This window comes from Eptesicus fuscus, chromosome 19 (genome assembly GCF_027574615.1).
Source record: "Eptesicus fuscus isolate TK198812 chromosome 19, DD_ASM_mEF_20220401, whole genome shotgun sequence".
NCBI classification, from domain to species: Eukaryota; Metazoa; Chordata; class Mammalia; order Chiroptera; family Vespertilionidae; genus Eptesicus; species Eptesicus fuscus.
In genome coordinates, this window is record NC_072491.1 from 46,731,603 (window position 1) to 46,754,604 (window position 23,002).

A 23,002-nucleotide genomic window follows, 5' to 3' on the forward strand; every position below is an offset into this window, starting at 1 on the left:
AAATTTCGTTTTTGGTTCTTAGCTATTTTTTTGTAATTCTTATCCATTACCTTGTTTGGAGGGGAACCTTCTTCCCATCCCTGATGCCTCCATCTGTGTGGAGGGAACTCCACGAACAAAAGATGGCACACACAACCCCCTCCACCCCCCGAACTCCCTTCATACGAGAAGGAGTGACTTGAGGTGGCCAGCAATTTGTACACCTTACCCCTTTTACTCACTTCCTCTTGGGACATGACCAAGTCTCAAAGCACATCATCTGCTGTCTTGCTTCATGTCCCGCTCACCAACAAAAATAATAGCACTGCATGGTTAAGTAACCTGTCCAAGGTTACCTATAGAAGTAAAGCCAGGGAGGCTCATCCTAGGGTCTCTATCCTTAATCACTGCTAGTTTGCTAAGGCTGCTCTAACAAAGCACCACAGACTAGGTGGCTTAAACAATAGACATTTATTTCCTCAGAGTTCTGGAGGCTGAAGGTCCAAGATCAAAGTGCCATCAGGTGTGGTTTTATCCAAAGGCCCCTCTCTTGACTTCTAGATAGCCATCTTCACATGGTCTTCTCTGGGTGTGTGTGTCCTGATCTTCTCTTCTTACAAGGACACACGTCAGATTAGGGTCTGCCACAATGACCTCATTTAAACATAGTTTCCTCTTTAGAGACACTATCTTCAAATACAGTCATATTCTGAGGTACTGGGAGTTAGGACTTCAAGAGAGGAATTTAGGGGACACAATTCAGCCCACAACCACCACTATGCTAGATTGTCTCTTTCATGACCAGAGTTGGTACAAAAAGGATAAGAATGTAAGAGAAGGAGCAACATAAGCTCTCAGGAATGGATAAGCAAATTAGTGTGGGAGTTGAAGGGCAGGAGGGGTTCTCTCCAGCTTCTAGAATGGAGCAGGGCTGTGAGGAAGCAAAGGAATGCCATTAGGGTTTTGGCCATGGGCAACAGAGACCAACCCTGGCTTCTCAAAGTAGGTCAATTTCATATATCATGGGAAGAACAGGAGGAGACTCACACAATTCAAGGGAAGAATGGAAAATCTGGCTTGTATAAAACAAACAAACAAACAAAAATAAAACCCCAAAAGTCATTCGAAGGGGCCTGGGCAGCAGGAACCAATGGTGAGCCTCCTCTGAATGGCTCCTCTAGAATGAATTCACTCCAGTCACATCTGCCCTGCAGCACCTCAGATTCCCAGGACAGGGAGTCCGATGGGGTAGGCTTCAGACATGTATCCACTCCACGGCTTGTGGAGTCCAGGGTGCATGGAATTACATGTCCAATGCTATGCAAGGCCCCACAATTGAGAGCTAAAAGAGTAAGCCAACAGCTGATTCCCAGAAACACTTCATCTTTATAGCTATAAGTTTTGTAGCTAAAATCTGAGCTCTGTAGACTGCATCTAGTGGGGTAGGTAGTGCCCTGAAGAGAGGTCAAGAGGCTGTCCTCAAAGAAGTGAGGGTAAAGGCTGAGTAGGAAAAAATAGAACTACAATGGATGTGCCATCCTAATATTATATCTGGGGAAACTGAGGCTTAGCTTTAGGTATAGCTCATAACCAAAAAGACCTGGGACTTCTGAGAAGTTCTGCCAATTCCAAATGATGTCCTCTTTCTAGCTACCCCATGGAGCATCAGCCTGCCCCCTCCCAAAGTGAATAAATTAATACATGAGTAAATACATAAATAAACAAGCAAGGCAAACAATACATGATGAGACTAGTTAAGATAAGATTAGTTAATATACTAATTTACATAGACTCTCCCTTCACTACTAGATTAAAGGGAAGGCTCAGGTGTGTTGAATAAGAGAGCCTTCTTTGTTTGCTTATCATTAATATTCAAGGGAGGACTGGAATCCACATAATCCACCTTCTGCAAGAGAAGAGCAAGCTCCAGCCTTCCCTTTGTCAGTTCAACTGGGCCCTGATGAGCTGAGCAGTCTTTGTCTGCAGCTCACCCTCCTGCAGGTGACCTCTGTTTTCCTGCCTTTTGGATTTTTAAAAAAATATATTTTATTGATTTTTTAGAGAGAGGAAGAGAGAGGGACAGAGAGTCAGAAACATCGATGAGAGAGAAACATCGATCAGCTGCCTCCTGCACACCTCCTACTGGGGATGTGCCCACAACCAAGGTACTTGCCCTTGACCGGAATTGAACCTGGGACCTTTTAGTCCACAGGCCAATGCTCTATCCACTGAGCCAAACTAGTTAGGGCTGCCTTTTGAATTTTAAGGCTGCCAGTGTTTGCAATAGCATTTGATATATTGATGGACGCCTCCCCACCCCCCGCCAAATGTAAATTAACATTTGCAATGCGGTAGGTTTGTCCTGTATATAGGGAGGGAAGACTGCAGATCCCCACTTGTAGAAAAGGTGATTGAGATGGAGTGGGGACAAGCAAGATATCCTGCATATTTACTGTGTCCAATTGTATGTCCAGGCTATGCAAGCCCATAAGAGAGCTAGAAGAGTAAGCTCACAGCTGACTCTCAGAAATCTTTATAGTTACAGGTTTTATAACTAAAATCTAAGCTCTGGAGACTTGGGTTAAAGGCCAACTCACAAAGGCACATCACTTCTATGGTATTCTTCTCCAAAACCTATAAGCCCATACTAATTATGAGAAAAAAACATCAGATAAACCCAGACATTCTACAGAATAACTGGCTAGCACTCCTCAAGAACACTGTCAAGGTCATGAACACAAAGAAAGTTTAAGAAACTATAACAGACCAGAGGAGAATAAGGCGACGTAACAATTAAATGCAATGTGTTATCCTGATTGGATGCTGAGACGGAAAAGAACTGTACGGTACTGAATAGTGTTCCCGCCCTAAAATGTATGTTCATCCAGTACCCCCGAGCATGACCTTACTTGGAAATCAGTTCCTTGCAAATGTAATCAAGTTTAAAGGAGATTATACTTTATTAGTGTTGGCCATGAAACTAGTATGACTGGGGTCCTTTCAAGAAGAAGAAGATGTGTACAGAGAGACACAGACACAAGGGAAGAAGGCCATGTGAGGATGGAGGCAGAGACTGGGGTGCTGCATCGACAAGCCAAGTGTCTTAGTCCATTCAGGCTGTTACACAACAAATACTAGACCAGGTGGCTTGTAAACAATAGAAATTTATTTCTCAGTTCCAGAGGCTGGAAGTCCAAGGTGAGGATGCCAGCATGGCCAGGTGAGGGCGCTCTCCCAGATCTCAGGCTTCTTATAAGGTGGCGTCCTCATAACCTTCCCAAAGTTCCCATCCCCTAATATCAACACATTGCACATTAGGATCTCAACATGAATCTAGGAGGACACACATTCAGATCATAGCACCAAGGAACTCTGAGGGTTGCCAGCACCCTCCCCCCTCCCAAAGCTAGACGAGGCAAAGTATTCTTGCTGAGAGCCTTTGGAGAGAGCATGACCCCATTGACACATTGATTTCAGACTTCCTGTCTCCAGAAATGTGAGAGAATAAATGTCCATGGTGGTAAGCCACCCGGTTTATGGTTCTTGGTTATGGAAGCGCCAGAAAACTAATATGTGGACATTAATGGGGAAAAATGATGATATCAACATAAAGACTAGAGTTTAGTTAATAATAATATATTCATGTTGGTTTCTTACTTTGACAAACGGACCACCATGGTAAGATGTTAAAAATGGAGTAAACTGGGTGAGAGATATGCTGGGATGCTATGTGTTATCTCTGCAAGATTTTTACGAATACAAAACAATTCCAAAATAAAACGTTTATTTGGGGGTGGGGAGTCAACTCTTGGGCTGTGTCATCTTTGGGTGGTCCTCTTTCTAAGCTTGGGTGGTCTCATCCATAAAATGGAGATAAAATAATCCTACTGAGGGTTGTGATTAAAATGCCATGATACATATAAAATACTTAGCAGGTCACATCTTTTCTCATTTTGATTCTGTCCCTTAATGGATTTGCGCGCCCTTCCAAAGTCCGGTCACAGTGAATTTGCGCAGTTCGTGCCCTCACCCATGCCATCGATGAAAATGTTAACAAAGAAAAGGAGAGAATCCTGCAGGCGCTGCTGGACTCAGCAGCAACATCCTCATAGAACATGGATAGTCTTCCAGCTGGCCATGAATGGGCTAACTCATACGCTACATCTCAGGCTAAAATCTAGGCGCCTTATGACTCAGCATTCCCTGCATGTTCATTATTTGCATAGGCTTAATAAAAAGAAATGAGGTTAGTCTGGGGCAGATACGATGCCTTTCTTATCTTTGATAGGTGATTATAGGTATCATCATGGTTAGGTGGAGTCAGGTTTACTGGGCTCCAAACCGAATGTATTGTACCACTTACTAATGGTGTACCACTGGGCAGCTGGTTACTCTCTCTAAAACTCACTTCCCCAAATTGTAAATTATAGACAAATACTTTCCACATAAAGTTTTTCTAAATGCTATATTAAATAATGCATGCAAAGAGCTTAGCCATAGTTCTCTGCACATAATAAGCTCTGGGACTGTTAGTGTGCGTGTATATCTGTGTAGCATAGGTGTGTGTTTTCATTGTCCAGTGCAGTGACTGACACATCAGGAGCACAAAACAATGACTATTTGAGGGGGAAAAATCCTATATAAATGAGGACACTATGGACTGAGGAGAGATTGTGATCTGACCAAGGTTACTGTGCAAGACAATGGCAGAAGTATTGGTGAAACACAGGACTGGTGACTCATAGGGCATTTACTTTTCAGGGATCTCAGAAATAATCAAATTGCTTTTCCTTTGTAGATATGGAAAATGAATCCCAAATAACCAGTGGGGCTTGACATCATGATTTGTTAGTGATAAATATTAGACCTCCCTCTCGTGTGTGCCAAGTCCCTGTCCAGGCTTTTGTCCACCTCTCCTGGATTCTCAAAAGCAGCTAGTAAAATCTATCCAGAGAGCAACCAGTCTTCATGGCAAGAGCTGGCTGGTGAAATCTAGAGTTTCAGAAACCAGGGCAGCTCTGTGAGTTGTCAGACCTTTGGGAAAGGGCTATGGGGTGAGGACACTTAAACGGAGGCAGCTTTGATGAAAACACAGAGCTTTGCTGAAAGACCTGTGGCTGTATCTCAATGTAAATACTGAAAAAAGCACAGTAATCCCAGAGGCTTTGGCAGCGTGCACCACAGCTAAGCAGTACTTTGGGCATCAGGGAAGCTCCAAGAAAATTCCACTCCAGCCTCGTCTGCCCCACGGAATGTTGAGCAAATCACTTCTCCTGTGTTGCAGTTAATATCAAAATACTTTATGGTTTTCAAAAAGACATTTTTGAAAATGTCTTTTAGGCACTGTCTCATTTGATTCTCATAACAACCCTTCCAGGTATTATTGTTGTTATAGATAGCCCTTATCCTATCTAATAAAAGAGAAACATGCAAATTGCCCATACCTCCACTATGCCCACAAGCCACGCCCACCAGCCAATCAGGAGCGAGTATGCAAATTAACCCAACCAAAATGGCGGCAGCCACAGAGCTGGAGCAAGCAGGAGACTTGAGTTGCCCCCAGCGATGGAGGAAGCCAAGCTTCCCGCCCTCCCTAGCTGGCCCTGGCCTCCTCTCAAGGCTACAAAGTTTCAATTATAGAAGATAAATAAATCCCAGATACCTGCTTCCAGCCGGTCCTGGCCTCCACTCAAGGAGGCACTGAAAAAAAAAAAAGTGAAAAAGGAGGGGCTGGGAGCTTGGGTCAATGGGGGCTGTGGCCAGCCTGAAAATGGCCCTCAGCCCCTCACCCAGGCTGGCCAGGCACCCCAGCGGGACCCCCACCCTGATCCAAGACACCCTTCAGGGCAAACCAGCAGGCCCCCACCCATGCACCAGGCTTCTATCTATACTAATAAAAGGGTAATATGCTAATTAGACTGGGAGACCTTCCAGGAGACCTTCCGGATGTTCCTCTGGACAGAGCCATGGTGGTGGGGCTGAGGTAGAGGCGGTTAGAGGCCAAGATGGGAGGGCAGTTGTGGGTGATCAGGCCAGGATGGGATGGCAGTGGTGGGGGGGGGGGGCGGGGCCTTTGGGGGTAAGCAGAGCAGCAGGGGGGCCAGTTGGGGGTGAGCAGGCCGTAAGTGGGGGTCAGTTGGAGGTGATCAGGACAGCGGCGGGGGGGGGGGCAGTTTGGAGTGAGCAGGCCGGCAGCGGGGGCAGTTGGGGGCAATCAGGCAGGCAGGCAGGCAGGTGAGCGGTTAGGAGCCAGCAGTCCCAGATTACGAGAGGGATGTCCGACTGCCAGTTTAGGCCCGGCAGTAGGACATCCTTCAAGGGGTCCCAGATTGGAGAGGGTGCATGCCGGGCTGAGGAACAACCCCCCAACCTGTGCACGAATTTCGTGCACCGGGCCACTAGTATTATAGATAAGAGAACAGACTGCTTTTAGAGTGTTATTATTTTTTTAAAATATTTTTTATTATTAAAGAGAGAGGAAGGAGGGAGAGAGAGAGAGAGAGAGAGAGAGAGAGAGAGAGAGAGAGAGTTCGGCTGCTTCCTGCATACCCCATAGTGTTATTTTTATCAACATATATACATGATCACAGTGAAAATAAGAAATGTAATAGTTATTAATATTTGCTGAGCATGTTCTGAGCGCTTTGAAGGTATTTGTCATTTGTTTCTTACACAACTCTGCGAGGCTGGTGGTGCTGTTACCCAGTTACCCAGTTTTATTCGAAGCCACAGAGAAGTTAAGCAACTTGCCTGGATCCAGAGCTGGGAAATGGAGTTGTGAGCCCAAGCAGTCTGGCTCCAGAGCCCACAACAAGCATAACCTCTTTTTTAAATTTATCTTTGTTGTCGAAGGTATTACAGCTATCCCTCCTTTTTTCCCCATGGACCCCCTTCACCCCACACCCATAATGAACTTTTGAGCTGAATAAGGCACACACACACCCTTCTCCTGAAGGAGCTCAGAGGAGTTTGGGGAAATTGATATGTAAATCATATCATCAAAATTCAGGAAGATAAAAAATTGTAAGATTTGAGATCAGAGCAATAACCCAAGAGTGACTAAAGTCAACATAGTGGAGCTTGGGTTAAACCCTCGGCCTCCTGACTGTATAATCAATATTCATTTTTCTTTCATTCAATAAACACTTAATACCAAGTGCTAGAGACTGAAGTGGTAGTAATTATAAAGACATTGTTCTTCTTAAGAACCAGTAATTATAGTTCAAGGAAAATGTTTCCAAATTTCTTCAAGACTGCAGCCTCTGTTCCGACATGAACACACTGAGACTTTATCATAAACTGAACTGGGGACCATCCAGCTCTCCAGGGCCCTACTCCATCCCCCACCACTGCTATGAAGAGTCACCAGGAAACATTCTATTGCACGGGCATTAGCAACGGTGGCCTGATTTAACATAAGCTCAAGCTCACTCGCTTTCACTAATGCACACTTAATTACGGTCCCTTTAATCCCCACAGAGATTTCTTTTCAATAAGCGAGGTGCAGACTATGCCGTGAGACTATGCTCTCTGATGGAGGGTCTGCAGCCTAAGTCCCTTGGATTCCCAGGAATGCAGCAAAGGCAGTGCATTCTTCAGATGACAGCTAGAGCTGCTAACCAACCCTCACAAAAATGTCTTTGAAAGACATGGTCAGACTTTCCACACCTCCCTTTCGGTTAGGAATACCACAGAATGCACTTGGCCCAATGTTTTGAGGACAAGGCAGATGAGATTGCAATTAGAAGAAAAGAGGAAAAGATGAAGTTTTATTCCTAAAATAACTCTTAAAAATTTAGCTATAAATTTCACTATGGAGTGCAGAGCAGGTGAGGTGAAACTATAAAATATGCCTGCTTCAACAACGTGACTTCCAAATATGGTTAGAGTTCTTTGACTTTTCCAAATAATCACCAGAATACCCACTTAACCTAGTAACAGAAAGGCTAAGGTTTGAGACCTCCCCAACAATTGCTCTAGAAGTGTATCATCATATTCACTCCATCTAAAGGGAGGGGAGGGGGTTGATTCTGCGTCTGAATAGCAAGAGGACAGAAAACTCATATCTACTTTGTCAACTACCATTTCTTCTCACTGTCACATTGTGCCATGATCAGACTGGCCCTGCATAACCTGAAACTCAATACACATACATCTACTGCTACCTAGGTGATCTAGGTCAGCAACTTCTCACAGTGCACTGCAAGAATTTTTAAACATGCAAAACCTGACTATTTAGTCAGGAGCACTGACCTCTTTTTCTATAGATCGCCAAATTTTTTAAAAATGGCAATAATCAACACAATAGCCGACTGGTGTGAATGAATCAAAATTATACCTATGTTTTGTCAGATCGGTAATTAGTCTATGTGTGCCATGAGATGAAGGTTGAAAATCTAGGTCATCGACCAGAGTACAGAGAATTCCCACGCTGGACAATGAGCTTGGCTATTTGGCCCCAAAATGTAACCAGTGTCCTGGGTCCAGTTTCAGCCACTACTTAGCCAAAAGCAGCTCTCCCCTATCACCTGCCACCTAGAGTGCTTCCACGAGCCTGAGCCACCAACCTAGGCTACCTCTTTGGAGGATCTTTTTGATCTTCTCCATCATTGGGCTTCAGCTGGACCACCCTGGTGCACCCTGGCCCATATTCCTAGCTTCAAATTTTCCTGACGTCTTTTTGTCCTTAGACTATTAATGCAAACTGGTCTTCCTTTCCCTCTCAGGAATCAGTTCAGTATGCCAGGTGTCTCAGCAATGGACACCTTGTACAAGGCTGAACCCTTTTCAATAAACACTACTCCTGAACACAAAGGGCACATTGGAAGGAATATGCAGCAGATTAGGGGAAGCTGAGGATCGAATCAATGAATTAGAAGACAGGGTTGAAAAAAATCACTCACTCAATCATGCTAAGTGAAATAAGTCAGTCAGAGAAAGACAAGTATCACATGATCGCCCTTATATGTGAGATCTAAGTAACAAAATAAACTGATGAATTGAGTGGGGGAAAAATTAACACTACTCCTCATGGATGCCTGTTCATGCTAAATCTACTCTACTGAATCAGTCACTTAATGACTCTCCTTTGGAAAGAGACCCTGGAGTAACTAGGGTGTCATGGAAGTGACATTGGACAAAGTGGTCAGGGCAGGGAGGGACAGCGGCAATAGTAGAGTGATAGATGGCTTTGTCTACCTTTGTCTCTTCTGGCCTGGAAGCCAAGCAATTAGGAGCAAGCCTACCTGTGCTCACCAGTTGAGTAGTGGAGGGTGATCTCAGGTTGGAGATAAAAGAGAATTGAAGGGAGAGAGAGAGAGTCTAGGGCTGAATTTCTACCCCAGCATAACTCAGGAGTGACCGGTTTTAACTAGTAGTGCTCCAATGTGAACCCTCGAGATTGCAGAATGAGTGAGGCGGCTGCTGTGAACACACAGTCAGGCAGGAAAACTCCCCTGTGGTGCGAGGGCCCTGAGCCTCAACTGTGTTTGTTCCAGAGGTCCATCAGCTGCCCTTCCCCGCTCATCTCTTTCCAGGGTCCTTCTGGTCAAACAAATCAATGAAAATCACCAATGGTCAGAGGAACACATGCACAGACAGCAGGAGAGGAGCCTGGGCACTAAGGCCTGTTTTCAGTTACTCTGGGTTTTCTAGCACGTTCCGAAAATACAACCCCACCACTGTGGCAAACCTGCCTGTGATGAGACACAGTGCACGATCTCTAATGTTGACACAGAACAGATGGGACTTTGATCTTTTTAACTTGATTCTTGATAGAAGAGAAATAGACATAATGGATTTTTTTTTTAATTTTGGCTTTTTTTCATCCTCATCACATATGTACCTAACACTGAGAATGCTTTGGTTCTCTCTCCTTGTGTTTCATCGATTCCTTCCGTAATTGGGAGTCTCTCATGGACTGGGTCTTGCTTTAAGTACCAACCAGGTAGGAGGAAGGTTACTACCCTCTGTGTCCCTTCCAACTGGTTCAGAACAGCTGTGGGAGCTGCAACCCCAAAAGAGTGTCCTCAGATTTTAGACAATGAGATAGTGTGGCTGGTCAACAATGATCTACAAAGTGACAGCTGGACAGAGGACTCGTGGGGCACTTATCCTCCCCTACCGCTGATATTGCTGTGATCTAAATGAAAGCAGTGGCATGCTATCCAAAATTGGCTTCAAGACAAGTGCCAACAGATTGCAACCCAGAAGCCCCTCCTAAATAGGCCTCCCACAGACGACCTGGTCACAGAATGCCCTTCCCTGCCCTCCCGGTAATTGCCGACCCAGATCCTCTGAGCATGGTGTGTGCATGGAATGTTCTTTGGTGGGGGGATGTCCACGCTCATAGGATTCCATTCCCATGACAACCGTTGTTATAGGGGCAGATTGCAGCAGACACTGTGAGATGGGTTTGGCCTACTACATTAACCCCAAATTGTTTGATTGAATAATTAAATGATGAGGGATATAGCTGGATAGCTACTCAAGCCAAATTTCAAATTTCATATACTCTTAAATTTTATTTTCTCCTCCCCAAAATTACCTTCAAGGAAAAAATAAATTAAAAAGTGATAGAAAAAAACACAAGGGACTATGGCTTAGGAGAGTGGAGGTTCTGCCCTGTGTTGAGAGGGGTTTCGCCTCTGGTCTCAATTAGACAGGCTCTCCCGGCAGCTGGATTGATTCAAAGAGACAAAAGGCAGTCTTACGCGGGAGAGTGAGTGTAGGTTTTGTTGGCTTTCTCAAGTCCTGTTCCTTGTCCCATCATACAATTCTGGGGAGGGGGGTGGGGGGGGGAGGGGGCGCTGTAGGCGGTTTACTGGTTTATAAAACTGGTAGGATTATAACCTCCACTCTAATATATTAAGTTTTCCCAGATTCTTGTTGCACAAGTTAAATTGCCTTAAACCATTTTTTTCTGAAAGAAAAATCTGGAAATAGGAATACTTCCCCCCCCAAATTTTTTTTTGGCAGAGAAATATACAAGGTCATACAGAAAAAAAAATTTTTTTACATATCCAAAGGAAACAAAATTACCATCTTGAAGAGATATCTGTACCCCCATGTTCATATGTTCATCGCAGCATTATTCAAAATAGCCGAGACATGCAAACAACCTAAGTGATATACAGTAGGTCCTCGGGTTCCGTCGGAGATCCGTTCCTACGGCGATGTAACACGATTTTTGCCGCAAGTCGGAACCCACCTCCATAAGCACCTCCATCACTCACATGGAGCACAGACACAGCAGTAATGAAGTGAAACAGCAAAAAAAAATTTTAAAGAAAGATAACAATTCCTGACCTTTACTTGTGGTAAATAAATAAAAAAAAATAAAGCACGTATGTTCATACGTCGAAATGACAGAATTTTTTTTATATAAATAAATGGGAGATGGCGACGTAACTACGAAACGACATACGTCGAGTCCGATGTAACCTGAGGACTGTCTGTATATCAATATAGATATAGTTATGTAGATAAAGATATAGGTATATACAGAGTGGGACAAAAGTAGGTTTACAACTGTTTCTATAGAAAACAATGCAATAATTAATAAATACAAGAATAAGCTGTTTCATATACTCAGAACTGTAAACCTACTTTTGCCTCACCCTATATATATAGATAGATACAAAAAGGGATATTACTCAGCCATGAAGAAGGAAATCCTGCCTTTTGTGACAACATGGATGGACCTTGAGGGCATTATGCTAAGTAAAATAAGTCTGACAGAGAAAGACAAATACTGTATGATCTCACTTATACGTGGAATCTAAACAACCAAAATCATGGAAACAGAGAACATATTGGTGGCTGCCAGAGGTGGGTGAAGATGATCAAAAGGTATACACTGTTGGGGAGCACAAGAGACTTGGTTGGGAAGTTGTCAGGAGGACATTCTGGTAAAAGGGAAGTGTGTGGAAGGCCATCTGCCCTGTTTATCGGAATTCCGACTTAGGGGAGACTTCGGGGAGTGTCGAAGGCGGCGCCCCTAATTATCCCCTGACCTTTCCAAACCAGTCTGTGCAGTGCAGACCCGGGTGTTTACTGGAACCCTTATGCTTACTCCCTGGATGCCCTTGTCTAGAGGACAATGTAAACACGTGTGTCCTCCCAAGATTACTCACCTACTGATTGTATCTAAAGACAAAAATTCCAATGAAAGCCTAACAAGGCAGGCAATCGAGGCTGCTCTGGCCACTAGAGCCAGGCAAGTCCCTTAGCCCTCTCCACGCCCCCTCCCCCCGCAGTGAAACTGTGTCAGAGTAATCTGTTCATCTGTCAACCAGGGGCTGCTGGTCAGCCCCGGCAACACACTTCTAGTTATAAGATAGATAAATTCTGGGGCTGTGAAGTACACCGTGGTGACTATACTGCATTGAATATTTAAAAGTTGCTAACAGGGTAGATCTTAAAAGTTCTCGTCTCAAGAAAAAATGTAACTATGTTACAAGTTCTTATCACAAGAAAAATGTAACATGTTAAAATTGTTGTTATACCTATTTACTAAACTTATTGTGGTAGTCATTTCCAAATATATACATATATCAAATCATCATTTTGTACACCTTAAGCTAATACAATGCTTATGTCAATTGTGTCTCAATAAAACTGGAAAAAAATTCACAGAGGGGCAAGAAAAGATTGCTGAATTGTCTTATTTAAAAGCTAGCCACAGAAAGATGTCCATTTTTATTTTTTATATATTTCACAGGCATCGGCAGCATGTCCTCTTGGTGACCCTTTTTCAGCCTCAATGCCATGCATCTATCCAAGAGAACATTTGTCATTTTGTTTGCCATGTTGGACAGCAAGTGCCATGGTACCTAATAAGTACTGAACAAACTTTTTGACTTAAAAAGAAATTTTTAACTGTCACTATTTACTTAATTTGAATTTACTGAACATCCAGGAAGAGAATGCCCTCTATGCTGATGATAACGATGATGATGATGTTAGGGATAATAAAGAGAAATCAGGATTAATAATAGCCTAGAGGGTGATCTGCCAACTTTCTGATGAGTTTGATGAAGTGCCAGAGCCTGAATTCAAATCCCATTGCTACCACTTAGGAGGTTATTTGGCAAGTCACACTATGTCTCGCCCTCCGTTTCATCATCTGTAACACGGACATAATGATTTCTTACAAGCTGTGAACATTAAGTGAAAAAAAATTGTATGTGAAAGCACTTTGTAAATGAGTTTGCACCAATGTAAGGAGGTAATTTTATTATCAATCATAAAGAACTACATAGTCAAGTGTTAAGATATCTTAACTACAAACTATAAAAATGCAGAATAACCAATGAGAAAATACTCTTTTTTAAAATTGCTGTATAACAAGTGACCACAAACTTAGCTGCTTAAAACAACACCCATTTATAACACCATAGAAGTCCGGGCAGTTTCAACTGGGTTCTTTGCTTAGGGTCTCACATGGCTGAAATCAAATTGTCAACTGGACTTATCTGGTGACTCTGGGAATAATTTGCTTCAAAGATGCATGTTGCTGATTGAATTCAATTCCTTGGGTTGTAGGACTGAGGTCTCTATTTCCTGGCTGGCGATCAGCCAGCTGCCATTCCCGGTAGCTTGAGGCTGCTCTTAGATCCTCGTCTCAAGGCCCCTCCACCTCAGCAACCTCCTTTACATCAAGTCCTCTCCCTCTGACTTCCTCCCCTGCCAGCTGGAGACCACAACAACGCTGCTTTTAAAGTCATTAGATTAGTTCCACCAGGACACTTGCTTTCTGGATTAACTCAAAGCCAACTGATTAATCTTAACTGCACCTGCAACATTCCTTTTGTAACATAATCCTAAGTGTGATACCTATTACATTCACATTCCTGGGGATTAGGGCTGGACATTGGGCAAGGGGGCATCTTTGAATTCTGCCAACCAGAGAGTATGAACCCGCTGGAAAATAGCTTTGAATATGGGCACCATGTCCCACAATTAAGATCTGAGGGTCACATTCATTTTCTCACGGTGGCTGCTGACACGATTCCCGGCACACAGCAGGTGTTTAAAGTGGCTGTTAACTAGAGACACGAGGCTCTTTGGGGACATCTGTTTTGAAATCTCAGCTTTCATAAAGAAAGTCAAAACAGCAAGTGTTTTTCAGTTTGTCAATAATCGTATATCCACCCCACAACCTGCTACCACCTAGCAAACTACCCGACACATAGTGGGCCCACGATACATAACGTTGAATGAATAAATGAATGAATTAGAAGAATTTTCCACTTAGCCTTAACTAATAATTTCCTTTGACATCTGCATATCAGGCTAATTTTTTTTAAAGTTTCCTGAGAGATTTGTTCCACTATGATCTACTTGCACTGAGAAATGGTGTTCCTTCTTGACAGACAGGGACTTCAGGACTGGAGGGAGATTTGCCCAGATCAAAGGGGAGTTCTGCCTCCGGCTTTGGAGGACAACGCCAAGAGCCTTCTCTTTGAAGGAAGTGAAGAGCTGCCCCAATCTGCTAAGAAGTTTGACTGCACAGTGCATCCTAACAGGCTGGATTCTAGCTCAGCAAAAAGTAAATGGCTCCTACCAAACAAAGCTCACACACACACACACGCGCGCACACACACACACACACACACACACACACCTTCCGTCACCCATCCAGGAAACGGCAAAGCCTCCACGCTGTTTCGAAGCTTTCTCCTTGAAAGCTGATTGACAGACACTGGCGTGAGGAGAGGCAGCCTCATATCAGAGACGACAGCTGGCAGTGTAGCAGGGAAACACAACCCACCTCGCTGGGGATCAATCCATGTTCTGCTCGGGGCCATTGCTGCATTAGTGGCTGGTTATTATTTAAAAATGAAAACCTGCAAATGGGCTGGCCACACCTTCATCAGACTCTCTCGGGAGGATTCTGTTACGATTCTTCAGTTTTCTGAGTTGCACAGAACAATTTCCCATGAACCATACCCTTGCATTTTCTGCTTACTAAACCAAAGCCATTTACATAATGGGCAATTTAAGACACACACACACACACACACACACACATACACACACAGACACGCACACCCACGTTAGGTAAATATATGTGTAAACAAATACCTTGCTAAAGGTTAGACACACTTAAAATGCAAAACATCTAGACTGTGGTGGAGGTAGAAGAGGGGAGCAAGGAGCATAATTATGTGTTACAAGGTAAAGAGCAAAGTATATTCATATCATCTAATATTTATAATAGCACTTGCTACCCTGTTCTAAGCACTGTATTTATATTAACTCATTGAATGCTTACAGAAACTCTGTGGTGTACTGCTATTTTCACCTCCCGCTTAGGGATGGAGTTAGGATGCAGAGAGGGCGAAGGGCAGAGCTGGGCAGTGGACTCCAGAAGCTTTAATGATTAGACCTGCTATTCTCGGATCCTCAGTAGAGAGCCTTCCAAACTCCACAGCTATTCACTATCCCGGGACCAGGCGATGCCTCCTGCTAGGTGGTGATTCCAGGCACCTTGCTCCATTTTTTCTTTCTTTTTTTTTTAATTAAATATTTTTTATTTTTTTTTAATTACAGTTTACATTCAATATTATTTTGTACTGAGAGGTCCGATGCACAAAATTCGTGCAAGGGGCTCGGCCCTCGCAGCCATGTGGCTGCCTCGGCCCTTGCATCCCCAGCTTCGGAAGGACGTCCGGAATGTCATTCAGCTGTCCAGTCTAATTAGCATATTACACTTTTATTATAATAGATTAGTTTCAGGCATACAGCATAGTGTTTAGACAATCATATACGTTACAAAGTGTTCTCACCAATAGTTCCAGCACCCACCTATTACAATATTACTGACTACATTCCCTAGGCTGTACTTTATATCCCATGACTATTTGCAACTATCAATTTGTACTTCCTAATTCCTTCACCTCTTTGATCATTGCTCCATTTTTCTAAACCTCGGTTTTCACATCTGTGAATAAGGATAAGAAAAGAGCCAAGCTCCTAAGGATAATTACAATGAGGATTATTCATGTCTTCATTCAAATGGTATTCATTGTGCACCTACTATGTTCCAGGCACCATCCGGAACAGTAAAGAGAAGAGACAGGAAGCGTACTTTCTAGAGCAAGAAAATGACAATAAACAAAGCATGGTTTGGCTCAGTGCGTAGAGTGTCTGCCTGTGGACCAAAAGGTCCTGGGTTCGATTCTGGTCAAGGGCACATGCCCGAGTTTGGTCTTGATCTCCAGTATGGGGTGTACAGGAGGCTGCCAGTCAATGACTCTCTCCCATCATTGATGTTTCTACCTCTTTCTCCTATCTCTTCCTCTCTGGAATCAATAAAAATATATAAAAATATAAAAAATAAAGAAAGCGCGGAAAGACAATAAACAAAAACATAGCAACATGATCCAGTTTCTTCAGCCACCAAAGCAGTGAAGGGTGGACTCTTCATGGGGCTGATCTGGTATAAGCCTAAGCCTTGGGGTGTAATGCCACTGGGCCACTTGGACCCATCACAGCGATAATGCTCTCACGTGCATTACCCATAGAGCATTACCCATTTGCTCAACAGAGACGTGGCAAAGTCAGGTTTTGGCCCCAGGATACAAAGTCTAGTGAGTAATGAAGTGTTTTAATGGGGGTCTGTATGCAGGATTCCAAAGTCAATGGTCCTTCCAATGTAAGTGCTCAGTGCATGGTTCTTTTCAAGCTGCCTGCACCTGAGGAATTCTCTCTTCCTTAGGTTGTTCACTGTGGCTGGAGTTACCACAATCAGTCAAAAGAAAAGTTGCCAGAGACAGCAGCTTCACTTTCAGGTGCCAACTGCATAAAGGGCTCCATCCCAAGAGAGCTTCTCGTTCCGAGAGAGCTGGTCAAGGGCATCCACAGAAATGGAGAGTAAGATGTGTCATATCACCCTAGCCAGTTTGGCCCAGTGGATAGAGCATCAGCCTGGGAACCGAAGGGTCCCAAGTTCTATTCCTCTATTCCACCAGGGTTGGGGCTTGTGCAGGAGACAACCAATCGATGTGTTTTTCTCACATCAATGTTTCTCTCTGTCTTTCCCTCTCTCTCCCACTCTCCCTAAAAATCAATGGAAAAATATCCTCGGGTGAGGATTAACAAGCAAACAAACAGAGGTGCCATTCAGGAGAGAGGGGCTGATGTCATTTTTTTAGCAAGATGCCAGTTTGTGACATCAGAATCCAGGCTGCCCTGCTTAATACCGGGTGATATTAGACAAGATATGCAAATCCTTTATTCTTGATTCTTCATCTGTAAGGTGGGAGTAGTAACACCCATTTCACAGAGTGGTTAAATGTGCTCCGACATCTCCACTTGACTGAATGACAGCTCAGATTAAACATATATAAGTACATCCAAATTAAACACAGTAATTCTAATGTTCATCTCCAAGCTACTCCTACCCAAGCTTTCTCCATTTCAGTGAATGGCAATTACAGTCTTTAAGGGGCTCAGTCCAAAAACAAGGAAACAAAAAAGGAAACTTTCTTAATTCTCCCCTCTACACCCCAAATGCACTCACAAAATCTGTCACCTCAACCTTGGAAAATATGTCCAGAATCCAAAACGCTTTATCTGTTGGAACCCTGTTTAAGTCACTCCAACCTCTCACTGGATTGTTGCCATGACTACTTAATGATCTCAATGGTCAATTCTCAGTGCCCTGGCCAACAGGATCTTTTCAAAACATAAATTAGCTCATGACACTCTTGCTCAAAACCTGCAATGACTGCCCTCTCACTCAGAATAAACTCTATCCCTCCCCATCCCTCTAACCCGGTGTCCCCTCCCACCCTACACTCTCTGCAGGTCACAATGATCTCTTCCCTGTTCATTGAAAAAGCCCTGCATGCTCTTGCCTTGGGCCCTTCCTCTTGCTGTCCCCTCCACCTAGAAGTAACTCTTCCCCGACCTTATCGCAGGTATTCACATACTAGCTCCCTCACCAACCTTCCAGACTAACACACACACACACACACACACACACACACACACACACACACACACCGGGTTAGTCAACCTGGGCACTATTGACATTTTGGGCAAAATGATTCTTTATTGTGGGGCTGTCTTGTGCATTGTAGGATGTTTATCAGGGTCTCTGGTCTCTGCCCACCAGAAGTCAACAACACCTCCCCACTTATAACAAGCAGAATATCTCCAACTATTGCCAAATGTCTCCTGGGAGGGAAAATCTCCCCCAGTAGAGTCTCATCGATTTAAAGCAATGCCAAATGCAACACAAATGATATTCAGAAAGCATTTTTTTTTTGGAAGAATAAATGGATGTTAAATGAGATAATGTCTTGAGCACAAAGGACAGTGTTTGACACATAGAAAATAAATACTCAGGTAATGTTAATTATGATGAATGTGCTGTTTTTATTGTTGTTGCTGAGTTGTTGTCTATGTTTAGAATAAACCATGGAAACACGAAAACTATTATGTGGAGCCGTAGGATTTGACATAGATTTCATTTTTCAAATATATTTGAATTATTTTTAAAACTGCAGTAAAAAAACACCTCGCACTTAGAAGTGTTAATGAATTGGATACCACCAACTCGTTAACTGGTTTTTGTGCAGACCTCAGAATATATCGTCTTCTGCCATCTCTGTGCATACATTTTAACTTCTCATAAATGTGCCACTGATTTTGAAGGCTGGAGTTTGGCACTAGTGTTTATTTTTATTCCTGTCTGTTCCTGTCGGCTCATGTAAAACTGTTCAAGCAAGGAATCTACGGTAGAGTTGTATTAAACATACATTGATTTAATCTGCCCAAATGCAACAATACAAGCTTGGCCAAATAAAGAGAGAGAGAGAGAGAGAGAAAGCATAATATTCACTCAACATGGGCCCCTTAATGCAAGCCAATTACTTTATCTGGTGCTCAACCAAAGCAACAGCAATCTGTTCCGCCCTGGAGGAGCAACTGGCAGCATAGACTTAGTGGAAAGATGAAACACTACATATAAAACTATATGCCATATTGTATTTCTTTCTTTATTTAAAAAAATATATTTGTATTGATTTCAGAGAGAGGAAGGGAGAGGGAGAGGGAGATAGAAACATTAATGAGAGAATCATTGATCAGCTGCCTCTTGCATACCCCCTACTGGGGGACATGTGCCCTGACCAGGAATCAAACAGTGATCTCCTGGTTCATGGGTCAATGCTCAACCACTGAGCCACACCAGCCAGACATACTATATAGGAGATTTACTATCTTTTCATGGCAATTTTGACCATGTTTGTTTATAGTTCTTTCTTATCTATAGTCCCAAAATCCAAAAAGTCTTGGTAAACACAGGATTGTGGATGAACTCTCTTGGCAGCAAAGTCAATGATGTTATTTATGGTCATTGTCTTCCCATTGTGCTTGATTATCAGGTGCTGCCAGACACCCCAGAAGGTATTAACCAAGGGAGAACATGCATAGCTTATTCCCCTTATAAAATATGAAAATTCTGACTTTCAAAGGACATCTGACCCCATGTTGCAGATAGGGATTGTGGATAGTAACTGATTTTCAGCTCACTTGCTGCTTTTGCCCTGATGCCCAAGTAAGATGTTACCTACAGGAATAGCAACACCACTGTTACGCATCCCTCTCAATAATGCTCCCTGCCTATAGCCCTCCTGTCAGAACAGTAACTGTGGCTGAGAAGCATATGAAGCTTAGGTGGATTTTGTGTTTCATATAAGTTTGGAGTGCTTATTGTCTCATTTTTATATTCATGGTATCAGATTAAAATAGTTGTGATATAATCCACCAACCACAAGGACTGAATATACCAACCGCAAAGTCTTATCAATAAAATTGATAACCCTCTAAGCAGATGGATCAAGTAAAAAAGAGAAGAGCCCTAGCTGGTTTTGCTCAGTGGATAGAGCATCGGCCTGCAGACTGAAGGGTCCTGAGTTGGATTCTGGTCAAGGGCACGTTCCTTGTTTGCAGGCTCAATCCCTGGCCCTGGTCAGGATGCGTGCGGGAGGCAACCAATCAATGTGTCTCTCTTACATTAATGTTTATCTCTCTCTGTTTCTCCCACTCCCTTCCACTCTCTCTAAAAATCAAGAAGAAGAAGAAGAAGAAGAAGAAGAAGAAGAAGAAGAAGAAGAAGAAGAAGAAGAAGAAGAAGGAGAAGAAGGAGAAGAAGGAGAAGAAGGAGAAGAAGAAGAAGAAGAAGAAGAAGAAGAAGAAGAAGAAGAAGAAGAAGAAGAAGAAGAAGAAGAAGAAGAAGGAGACACAAATGGCCTAATAGCAGAAATGAATGAGGGAACATCATCACAGCCCCAATAGATATGAAAAGGATGGAATATTTTCAACAACTTTATGGCAATAAATTTGATGACAAATGGACAAATTCCTTGAAAGACACAAACTACCAAAGCTTACTAAAGAAGAATTAGATAACTCAAATAGTGTTCTAGCTATTCTAAGTTACATCCTTACTAATTGGTCCAGATAATTTCACTTTTGAATCCTACTAAATGTTTTTAAAAATACAAAGGAGTAGTAGAACTGGGTTGGAGGGGGTGGATAGAGAGAAATAATCTGTATCTCAATTGTAGTATGAGTTAAAGAATGTATACAGTTTTCAAAATTCTTCAAACTATACCTAAAAAGTGGTGAATTTTACTGTATGTATATTATATATACCTCAATAAACCCGAATGAGAAAAAAATATATAAAAGGGGTAACTATTTGGGTGCCAATAATCCAGACAGAGTCTGAAATAGCAAAAACCCGCATAGAGAGTGCTCTGAAGACTTTTCTCAGGCAAGAAAGTCTAGACAGAATGGTGGGTATCACACCAGTTTGGGTGGAGGACTTACCCACAAGCACAAGCTCCACTTGAAGTCACTACAAGGTCCCACCTTCAGCTCTACACCTCACAGGCTCTGCAAGAACACAAAGCCAATCTGACCTCTGGGGGATTTCTCTTAGATGGTGAAATATTTTTCTTCCTCCTCCCTGGTTCCTGGGAGAAAGTGCACGTAAATGTGCGAGCAGGGTTCTCGCAGAATGAAGAGGGGGCCCAGATGTCGCCAAACAAGCCCTTCCCCCTTGGAAATAACTTGCTCTTCCCAAATGTGAAAGAGACTTCGTGAGTTTAACAACAGACACACGAAAAAGTGACTGAAATCTATTTCTTGGCTGAAAGTAAAGAAACACACAAACCTGAAGAATTCTGTTTGTGTCCCTTTCACGCCCAGGTCCCAAGATTTTTATTAAAGATTGAAAGTGTCACTTCTACATCCAATTCCCATCATTTTTGTTTTATTTTGTTCCACGTTGTGACTGGTATGGGCTGAATTGTGTCCCCATCCCCCAACCTAACCCCTAGTACCTTAGAATGTAACTATATTTGGAGATCGGATCTTTAAAGAGATAAGTAAGGCTAAATGAGGTCACCAGTGTGGGCCTTAATTCCATTTGGCTGGTATCCTTATAAGGAGATTAGGACACAGAGCGAGAAGGCTATGGGAAGACAGAGAGAAAATGGCCATCTGCAAGCCAGGGGAAAAGGCATTCAGAAAAGCACTAATAATGACAACCCTGCAGACACCTTGATCCAGGTCTAGACTCATGGGAAAATACATTGTTGTTGTGTAAGCCGCTCCCTAGTTCACTGTGGCAGCCTTGAGAGATTCAATAGTGACTTTCTCGGTCCTGCGTGCATATCAAATGCAGTTAAAACCCTGGAGTAGGAAGCTGTGATCTCTACCCTGCTGGACCCAAGCCAGGGCCTTCACAGAAAAGGCAAGAAACTACAAATGAGCGGGTCCCACATTGAGCCAGATGTAACTCAACCGAGGTGGATGCTTATTTCCCAATCGCTAACATGCAATTGCAGTGTGAGCCCTTTCTGGTGACATGCTGATGGCACTGTGTCTTCCTGGTGCCCATATTTGAAAATGAACTAAACAGGCATTTGGTTTGTTATAATTTGATTTGTTAAAATTTTTCACCTGAACAAATTTTATTCCTGAATCCAGCTCATCCTTTTCCTTGTTTATTGCTAATTCAGATGTGACAGTGAGCTATGCTGGGTGACAGTAATTTTGTATTCCCTCCCCCACAAAAAAAAAATCATAACAATAATGTAAGAGTCCCCAAAAAAAAGAGTGAGAAGCAGATGAGTGAGGATATTTATTTTTAGCTGACACAGACTGAGTGTGTACTCTGGACCAGCCATTGTGAGTACAAAGAGACAGGCAAAATGCCTCGTGGTCAAGTCAAACAGGCCTTGGAGCTCATGTCTTCTCTGAAATGTCTACTTCACAGCATAGTGGTTCACAACAAGGGTTTGAAAACCGGAACGGCCTATATTTGAATTCTGGCTTCATCACTAATTGCTCTATTTATTTGTCAAGTTTTCATCTCTCTGGGACCTCAGTTTCCTCATCTGTAAGACGGTAGTTGTATTATTGCCAGAAGACATTTATTAATTGTCCTCATTCGTGCTCAGTAGAAGCCATTAGCATTTGTATAAGAATTTGAGACATTGCAATGCACTTTTAGATATGTTATTGTTTTTCTCACTCAAGTGCCTCTGTGAATCAAGGAAAGGTATTGCTATACTTGTCATATTTGTAAGAAAACTGAGTCTAGCCTGGCTGGTGTAGCTCAGTGGTTGAGCATCAACCCATGAACCAGGAGGTCACTGTTCAATTCCTGGCCAGGTGGTCAGGGCACACACCCGGGTTGTGGGCTGGATCCCCAATAGGGGGTGCGCAGGAGGCAGCTGATCAATGATTCTCTCTCATCATTGATGTTTCTTTCTCTCTCTCCCTCTTCCTTCCTTTCTGAAATCAAAATGTGTGTGTGTGTGTGTGTGTGTGTGTGTGTGTGTGTGTGTGTGTGTGTGTGTAGCTGAGTCTAAAGAGGTGAGGTGAGATGGCTTGCCCATGGCCACACAGGGAGGCAGTTTTAGACTCAGTTCCAGGTCTTGGAACTCATAATGGTCTGCTTTTCTCCATTGGTACACTGCCTTCTCCTTCATTAAAA